The following is a 9224-nucleotide window of genomic DNA, read 5'->3' on the forward strand; positions in this document are numbered from 1 at the left end:
TAGGCACAGTTTATATGGTTACCTCTTGGGAGCATGACTGGCTGTCATTGGGAATATCCACTTTCACATTTTTATAATTTCTGTTCGACTTTATGGTCATGTGAATTTTTATACATTTCTTTAAAGTTTTTTTCTGCTTTTTAAAAGAAGAGACCATTTGTGCTGGAAGGTGCAGGCCCATTGCCATGTTGGGGTGAGGCGAGTCAGACCGTGCACGCTCTCAAAATAAAAACAGGGCTTCCCTTTTCTGATGTGGTCCACAAGAAGACCATGAGGGCCATGGAAAGACTACAGACTATGGAATCAAAAGAAAGAGTAATTTCACAAAAATCTTTGAACACATTTCTGTTCCTCAATCCTCCCGCTCCTCCGTGGGCTTCTTTTCTATAACATTTGACTTCTTTCTTCAGGGACCCACGGAGCTGAGCAGTTGAGACCCTAAGTTACAGGATATACCTGCCAGGGGTCATTTTCAACGTAGATAAGCCAGGAGTCAAGGCAAAGAGCTGGGCGGAGTTATGCATTCATTTCTGGGTGCAGATGCACGCGCCAAACGTTTACATCACTCTGATTTCTGAGTCCACAGCTCCAGGGCTCCCTGTGGCAGAATCAGATTTCTGCAAGACGACCAGAGGAAGCTGCTGAGGGAGTGAACTCCGTGCAGGCAGCCGCCCACGCAGCTCGGGGCACACCTGCAAACAGTGCCCAGGTGAGGCAGGGCGGAGCATGGGGAGCGTCTTGTGCGCGGATGCCTAAGGGGCCTGCCTCATCTTCCCTGTTTCAAAGACTTGTCACCAGACCCCGGGTCACCATCCACCCTATGGGCCGTGGCTCTAGAACAGTGAGAGACATCCTGCTAAGCTCCTCTCTCTCCCCTACTAGGCTCAGCTCTCCTCTCTCCCAAACAAAGGCCACTCCAATTCCTCTCCCAGCAGTGAGGGTGTTTCCATGGGGTCCGCTGGGCTGAGGATGGGGGTGGACAGGAAATATACAGCAAATAGAAAACAAAAATGATTTGTGAAGAGCCTCATCTGGGAAGCCTGCATTCCTGCTTGCCTGCATTTATAATATTAACGGGGGGATTACAAATAAGGCAGTCAATGAGTTAGCATGAATCACATCTTTGTTCTTTGACAAACCCTGCCTTTTCAAGCCGAGCTCAAGCTTCTCATTGACTTGCAGCATCAATTTTATAGGAACAGTTTTAAAATCTGCCCAAGACCCATTCTCCTCCCTCTAGGCCAGAAAGAGCGAGAAAGGGTGACCACACAAGCCGGATACTCTGCAGTAAGGCCTATGAAAGGGACAGATTTTGTGCAATGTCTGTACACGCCCTCCAAAAAACTGGAAAGGAGGTGGGAAATGGTCCCATGGATGGAGCCGGGAATGGAGGAAGGAAGCCAAAGAGAACAGTAACTCTGCTGGCTCTGTTGTATGCCACCCACATCCATGGGTGAGATACACTCTCTAAATGCCAGACCTGTCCTTCCCAGTGGCTCTGCAGCCAAAATGTAGCCTGAGAATGCAGCCAGAAAATTCTAGACTCCAGGCAAGCAAAAGAGCTTGACTGGATACCAGACCATGGGGTGGGAAAAAAAAGGTGACTCATTCACACACGTATAGATTCCTTTCTAAGTTTAAACACTGGGACTTTTAACCCATTAGTCCTCTGAGTGAATTTTCAAGGGAGGCTGTGTTTTCTTCATTTAATGAATAATGAACTTGAAGTTCAGAGCTGATTCATATGACAGCCAATTGGCACAGATAGGACTTGATTCTAGTCCTTGGCCTTCTCGCTTTAAGGTCTTCTCCCTAGATCAACTTTCCAGAAGATGTCATTCTCTGACTAGCAGAGAAATGCTGGACAGTGCTGGACAACCTTCTAGCCACTTGGCTGAAGGTTCAAGTTCAAGGGGAACTTCTCCAGAGTGGCAGTAACTTGCATGTGTGCCCAGCCCCATCTGATCTAACCCTCAGAGAGCTGGAGGACTGGATCTCATTTGATCTCTAACATAGTGCTTGTCTGTTCCCTTTTGTGCGGTGACTCAATGATACCTCACAGCCAGCCCTCCCCCTGAAGCCTGGCCGCTGTGTTTTCCCTCCAGATCTAACTCACAATGCCCTGGGCGTTGTTTGTTTATTTCTGTGATTACAATTTTCTTTGGTGGGTTTGTTGTTGTTGTGATTGATCCCCTGGCACATCCTAGAGCAGATGGGTGCAGATTTCCCCCATTCTAATTTTAATTTCCACTGGAACAGAAGAATCATGGCTGCCTTGACATCTCATTTTCCTGTGCTGATGGAAATGCACATTTGACTAGGCCCACTGGGCCCTCCCACCTTCCTCACACTGGACAGCTTGCTGTTTGGATGCCCTGGTCATTATTGACAGAGCAGCTGTCATAGCAGTTAGCTATGGAAAGACCCATTAGCTCATCTGAGCCCACCTCCCTGCCAGGGCAGGATATGGGTCCTAAAAACGCTTCCTGGTTTAAGGAACTGCTTTGGTGTTTATTTACCCTGGGTTACAGCAAACATGGCTTCAAAACACAGGAAAGAGTGTCTCATCTTAGTTAATTGTGATAACAGTTGCAACAATGTAGTGGAGGCGTTGTGGAAGTGAAGTTTGCGTTTCCATACAAGGCTGCGGTGGAATCCCATTGACTACCAGGGAGCTGAAGTACACAGTTGTGATGGCCCTAGCAGGACCTCGGGAGCTGGCCTACTCCTGCTCTCACATTCCATAGGCCACCCGAAATAAAGGAAATTATATCAGCTTGTGAAGTTCTTAAATTGGTTTTAGTTCACTGAACTATTTTGGGGCAAATTAATTGTTCCATTTGCCTTTCATTATGGCCAGTACTTAAGACACACTCAATAAATGTTTAATTAATTAAGACTGAGCAGGAGCTCAATGTATTCAGGAAGGAGAAGAAGGAAAAAATGTGCTAGGATACTTAGGTTCATTTGTATGAAGAGCACTGGGTTGAAAAACGTCCTAGCTCAAACGCAAGGAGCACTTCCCTACTACAAATGCGCTGTTCATAACACAGAGAGCTACCGCTTACTGAACACTTACTTTTTTTTTTTTTTTTTGACAGGCAGAGTGGACAGTGAGAGAGAGAGACAGAGAGAAAGGTCTTCCTTTGCCGTTGGTTCACCCTCCAATGGCCGCCGTGGCCAGCGCGCTGCGGCCGGCGCACCACGCTGATCTGATGGCAGGAGCCAGGTACCTCTCCTGGTCTCCCATGGGGTGCAGGGCCCAAGCACTTGAGCCATCCTCCACTGCACTCCCTGGCCACAGCAGAGAGCTGGCCTGGAAGAGGGGCAACCAGGACAGAATCCGGTGCCCCGACCGGGACTAGAACCTGGTGTGCCGGCGCTGCAAGGCGGAGGATTAGCCTAGTGAGCCGCGGCGTTGGCACTAACACTTACTACGTGTCAGGTTCTGAGCTAAACACTTGACATCATTATCTCATGTAACAACCCTGGGAGGTGGTAGTATTACTCCCATTTGGCTGACAGAAGAAAAAGGAGGCTACAAGAGGCTAAACATTTGTGCGAGGTGACGTACAAGCCAATGGCAGACTGAATTAAAATTCAAGATAGCCTGACTGTTGAACTCATCCAATACTGATTTTCTGCTTTTAGTGTACTTTGGAGGAACCAGTGCCTTTGAGAAGAGAAGTGGGAGGCAATACCATTGCTGTTATTTGTTGGATAATTTTAACTCCACCTCCATTTCTGAGAAGTGGCTGCCCCCACCCACTCCATGGTCCTCAACCGATCCTCACTCCCTCTTCTACGATTTCCCCTCTCCCACATTCTCTCTTTAGCCTCTTTCCCATCAAAAGTCTAAGCAGCGGTTGGATGAAGAAGCCTGCTCTTCACCAATGACCTCGGATAACTCCGCTTTCTTCCCATCTCTGCCTCAAGCTTAACAGCGGAAATAATATCTAGGACTCTACTTGGGATGAACCGGGGTCTGGCACCAACTAACGTTTGGGTCCAGCTCACCCAGCGCATGCCCTAGGAGTGCCACATTTGATGTGTGAGACAACCACACACATTAGGTCAGGCAGGGCCATTAACAGCTTACAGATAACACAACTGAAGCTCTGTGGGAAGTTAAGCCAGATCTGGTTTCAAATGCAGTCTGTTTTCCACATCCAGGCGGCAGGGCAGCCGGGGACTGAGAATCAGAGGCTGCTGCCCGCCTACCTCAAGCCATGTCCACTCTACAGGGGTGTCCAGCTCCACCTTCATGGAGATGGAGTATTCTTGGTGGGCAGAGGTTTCTACAAGAGCTCCTGTTTGTGTTGGTTGCGGGGCTGTTCTGCCATTGTAAACCATGCTTTCCTCTGGTGGCTTCTGTCTGGCTGTAAACATTGTCTTCATATAAAGAAGTCTTCAGTGTCAAGGTCAAGTTTGTCAACACATCTGAACAGCAACATGCATCTACAAACCCAGAATATGGAGAACAGTGAAATGTGAGTCAAAACACCTGGATTCCAGCCCAGATCTCTTGGGAGAGTCACCCAAGCTCTCGCAGCCTCAGTTTCCAGAAAGGCAATAACAGTGATGAATAGAAGACCCCTGGAAAGCACAGCACTCTCAACATGAAAAGCCAGTGCTGTCAGGTCCCTTGGGCACAATGCCCTTGACCTGAGCAGAGGAAGCATATTTGTTGCAATCAAATGCTCTTTTCAAACACCTGGGAGTTTCCTTCCTGGGACTGCCAAAGAGAAAAGTGTGCCCTGGGATTGCATGAGACCAGGTGACCTGTCGGGAGGAAGGAGCAGAAATGCTGAGCCTCTCCTGAGGCCCAGCACATAGCAAGGTGGCCTCCCCATGGGTGGTCCTCCAGCTCCGGGCACGTGGTTTCGTCCCTGGAAGCTGCTTCCAAAGAGCTTAGCAGGCTCAACACACCCAAGCTCCAGGTAATAATCTCTTCTGTGTTGCAGATATTTGATAAGAACTGAAAATAAAAGATAAAGATTCAGTTCTGCAGCTGACCAGAGGAACACACAAGAAGATGACGCGCGTTGTTCGTGGAGGCCTGTGCAGACTTCAGGGGAACAGGCACGGAAGTGAGATCCCACCGCTCCAAGGACACCTCCGCTCCCCCAGTGTATGGAGTCGCTCTTCCTGTCTGATACCACACCCCCACATTTGCCTTCTCGGAGCTTGTAAACACCGTAAATGCAATCCTATGGGGCTTGACAGGGCATTTTATTTATACCAGCTCAGAGTGTTCTTCAACCATTGGACATGTGGTTAAGTTCTAGTTTCCTCCATACATAAAACTCTCCCTTATGGGGCAGACCTTTGGCCTGATTGAGATGGCTGCATCCCACGTTGGAATGCCACTGTTCAGTTCCTGGCTCTAATTCCCAAGTCCGGTTTCCCACTAATGAAGACTCTAGGACACTGTGGAGATGGCTGAAGTTAATTGGGTCCCTGGCACCCATGTAGGAGACGTGGATTGAGTTTCTAGCTCCTGGCTTCAGCCCTGACTTAGTCCTAGCCATACCAAGCATTATTTAGGGAGAGACCTGGTGGATGGGATCATCTTCAATCTCTCCCTGTCTCTTTGCCTCTCAAGTAAAAATAAATAAAGAAACAAATTAATAAAATAACCAAGTTTCTAAAAAGACTAAAGCTCTATGGGCAGAATCAAGATTTTGTATTTATTTTGCTTGTTCATTCCTAACGCAATATTAACCACATCAAAAGGAGTTCATCAAGTGTTCCAGTTCCCCAGTCTCAGCCCATGGTGGGATCTCATTTCTTTGTTCCCTGTGACTGGCTATAAACCTGGTTTTTGCTGAGGAAGGTCCAGTGGGGTCACTTTGGCAGAAGCTGGGAGGACCACTGCAGTCTCAGCCATTGTGATTTCTCTCTGGCGTGTGTCAGGTGACAGCTGCTTATCGGCCTGAGCCCCAGAGCGACTCTGATACCATGATCAAAGCCCTGCCAACCCACAGTGTCTATGGAGCACGAATAAGAAGTGTCCCTCTGAGCCACTGAGGTTTGGAGCCTTTTACCACACCCGAACTTAGTCCACCTGACTGGCATAAAAGTGTACAACACATACCTGCCTGTCTCTGTACCAATGCCTCGGTCATAACTGATGGCTGCCCTGTGCCGACTAACCAGTGCCAAGTGGCAAGAGCAGAAAGATCGTTAGGACATAGTTCATCAATAACCTCAGAGTCCAGCCTGAGGAAGGAGCTGAGGCGGAAACAGTTCGTGAAGTCAGTGTTTGAAGACAGCCTGGTGCAGCATGAAGGAGGCACACCAGGAAATCCTGGAGAGACCAGGGCAGGCTCCTGGAGGAGGACACGCCTGACGTGAGTTTGAAATGAAGGCTGAGAATGAAATAGAAAAAGAGGCAGAGGCAGAAGGCAGGGCTGGAAGGAGAGCAGAAAGGTTAATTCAGGCAAAAGGAGCAAGAAAGTAAGGATGTAAATAAAGAAGGATGCAAGTGGTCCTACCTCGGGAGTGGTGACCTCCACCAGAAACAGACTTCTCCAGCACTTTCTATTCATGCGATCACCCTTTATCCATGGGGGGAGACGTTCCGAGACCCCAGCAGATACATGAGCCACAGATGGTGGTGAACACTGTCTGTATACTGTGGTGGAGTTTTCCTATCTGTATGATGCTACTGTTCCTCTTTCTAGAAAGGCATCATCATAGCCATTGACATTCCCTGTCTGTCCGCATTTCATCCCCTGCGAAGCCACTGCACCTTAGGAGGGGATGTCTCTGTCTTGGACAACAGAATGTAATGACCAGAATAAGAATGGGACTAAGTAGCCCTGGAGATGGGCAAAGGATCTGGGAAAAGAGTTAAAAACGGGAGAGCATTGGAGAGAGTGTGGCAAGGAAAGGCTAAGCCGACAGAGAGCAGGACGGTGTTCAAAGTCCACTGGGAAATGGCAATAAATGGTGATGGCTTAGGGAGCGGGGCCTCCGGCCTCAGCCCAACCTGAGCTTGAATTCCAGCTAATTTATCCTGCTGCGCGAAGTTCCTTAACCCCTCTATCCAGCGCCTCCGGAAAACAAGGGTAAAAGTAGAACTCAGCTCTCAGGGTCCTTGAAGACATAAGAAGGTCACGGTCCTTAATAAGGAAGCTGTTTATATCGTGTGGTTAAAAAAAATAGGCAGTCTTCCATAAAGACCAGTGAGGCCATCTTTCTAGTGCACTTAGCACAGTATCTACAACACAGAAGTGTTCAAAAGATGATAGCTCCAGGAAAACAGAGGGTATGGAAACACTCGCTGAAAGGCCAGGGAGCATGAAAGGGAGCTCTGCCTGGACGCAGCGTCCAGGAAACCGCAGCACCGCTGCCCAGAGCACAGGGCTGTGGCCATCGGCCCTCACACAGGCTGTGCTGTTTCTCTTTGCAGAGATCAGAAGTTACCTCTCAGCAGGTCCGGAGTACTTTCTGGCAAGGGCTCAGCAGAGGCTAGAGAAACCAGGGTGGGGGCTATGCAAAAGGAGACATCAAATACAGTAAGAGCCTCAGTCCTCCAGGACTTTAGAGAACGGTGGAGGGGACGAGCCTTTGTTTAGTTCACCCGACTGGGAGACGGTGGCCACTGTTCTCAGGACGAACAGGAAGAGAGAAGGTCATCTGTGTATCCTCACCTGAGCAGCCTCACTTGGTCCTGGTCCCTGCTGGACGTGGCCTCGGAAAGAGCGGCTAAGGAGAGGAAGTGTACTCTGAGGTTCCCTGCCTCCCTCTTCTGTTCCCTCTCCCTTCCAGGGATCCTGGCTGGGGCCACACACCCAGTGCAGCCTTGAAGTGCTGCCACAGAGAAAATGATCCTGCCTGGTACAGTAAATCAACGCCTTGGAATTTCAAAGAGAACTGAATCTCAGTGCTCTCACGGGCCAGCTCTTGAGCTGATTGTCCCAGAGCTGCTGTTTCCTGGAAAAAGTAATAATAATATCCCAGTACAGTCGCTATTTTATTATAGCAGCAACAGATTAGGGCTCGATGTGAACAGCAGAGACCGTAAGGATGAAAATCTGCTTCTGTACCTGAAGTGAACCCTTTTCAACTGCATCAAAAAAGAAAAAAAAAAACACCCTAGCTTGTCCACTCTGTGTATTCTTCCATCTGTCCATTCAGCCAGCGAACATTTATCCTGTGCTGCACAGTGTAAGTAGCAAGGGCAGAAACAGCGCTGAGACGGAGCCTGCAACCTAACAGAGCGTCCAGCCTAAGGAAGAGGCCGTCAGCCCAGAGCTTGAAGTTTGCCGGTACATCACAAGGAGGAGCACCAAGCTGTCCAGAGGGTTCTGAGTTCTCTCATTTTCTGTCGCCTGGGGAGGAAACGCCTGGCATGCATTGAAATGCAGGCCTAGGAAGAAACAGGTGAAAGGTGGCGGAGAGAGAGGGAGGAAGGGAGGGGGTAAGAGGAGTGAAGGTTATTCCAGGCAAGAGGAGGCAAGAAAGTGAAGGGAACAAAAAAACCTGCACGTAGATTTTCCTGGCACCCAATAAACCATCAGGGAAACGTGAAGGCATAGGAGGGGGCTTCTGGCCTGGTGGTTAAGAGGACTGTTGGGCAGGGGCCAGCCCTGTGGCGTAGTGGGTAAAGCTGCTGCCTGCAGTGTCGGCATCCCACATGGGCGCCTGTTCGAGTCTCGGCTGCTCCACGTCCAATCCAGCTTTCTTCTATGGCCTGGGAAAGCAGTAGAAGGTGGCCCAGGCCCTTGGGCTCCTGCACCTGCGTGGGTAGACCCCCGAGGAGGTTCCTGGCTCTGGCTTTGGTTCGGCACAGCCCAAGCCGTTGCAGCCATCTGGGGAGTAAACCAGTGGAGGGAGACCTCTTTCTCTCTGCCTCTGCCTTTCATATAAATAAATAAATCTAGGGAAAAAAAAAAAGAGGACTGTTGGGGCACCCATGTCCCATTTGGGAAGCCCTGAGTTCAATTCCCAGCTCCAGATCTTGGTTCCAGCTTCCTGCCAGAGGAGATCCTGGAAGGAAACAGGGAGGGCTCCTGTTGCTAGATTCCTGCCATCCACTTGTGCATCCTGGATGGAGTTTCTGGCTCTTGGCTTCATCCTGGCCCAGTCCTGGCTGTTGTGAGCATTTGGGGAGTGCACCATTAGAGGGGAATTCTTTTGTCTCTCTGCCTTTCAAATAAATTGATTTAAAAAAAAATTTTAAGGACAATCTTAACTAAATTCTTCTTAGGAACTAT

At 49.2% G+C, this 9224-nt stretch overlaps 1 long non-coding RNA gene across 1 annotated transcript; it reads left to right on the forward strand.

The window, feature by feature from the left end:
- Window positions 1–410: 410 nt before the first annotated feature.
- LOC149128603 (uncharacterized) lies at window positions 411–5638 on the forward strand. Its single transcript, XR_016221775.1, has 2 exons — window positions 411–709; window positions 3837–5638. It is a non-coding gene; the product is annotated as an uncharacterized LOC149128603 (long non-coding RNA).
- Window positions 5639–9224: the final 3586 nt, after the last annotated feature.

Source organism: Oryctolagus cuniculus, chromosome 1, assembly GCF_051225735.1.
Source record: "Oryctolagus cuniculus isolate XC-2025 breed Fujian yellow rabbit chromosome 1, ASM5122573v1, whole genome shotgun sequence".
Taxonomy (NCBI): domain Eukaryota; kingdom Metazoa; phylum Chordata; class Mammalia; order Lagomorpha; family Leporidae; genus Oryctolagus; species Oryctolagus cuniculus.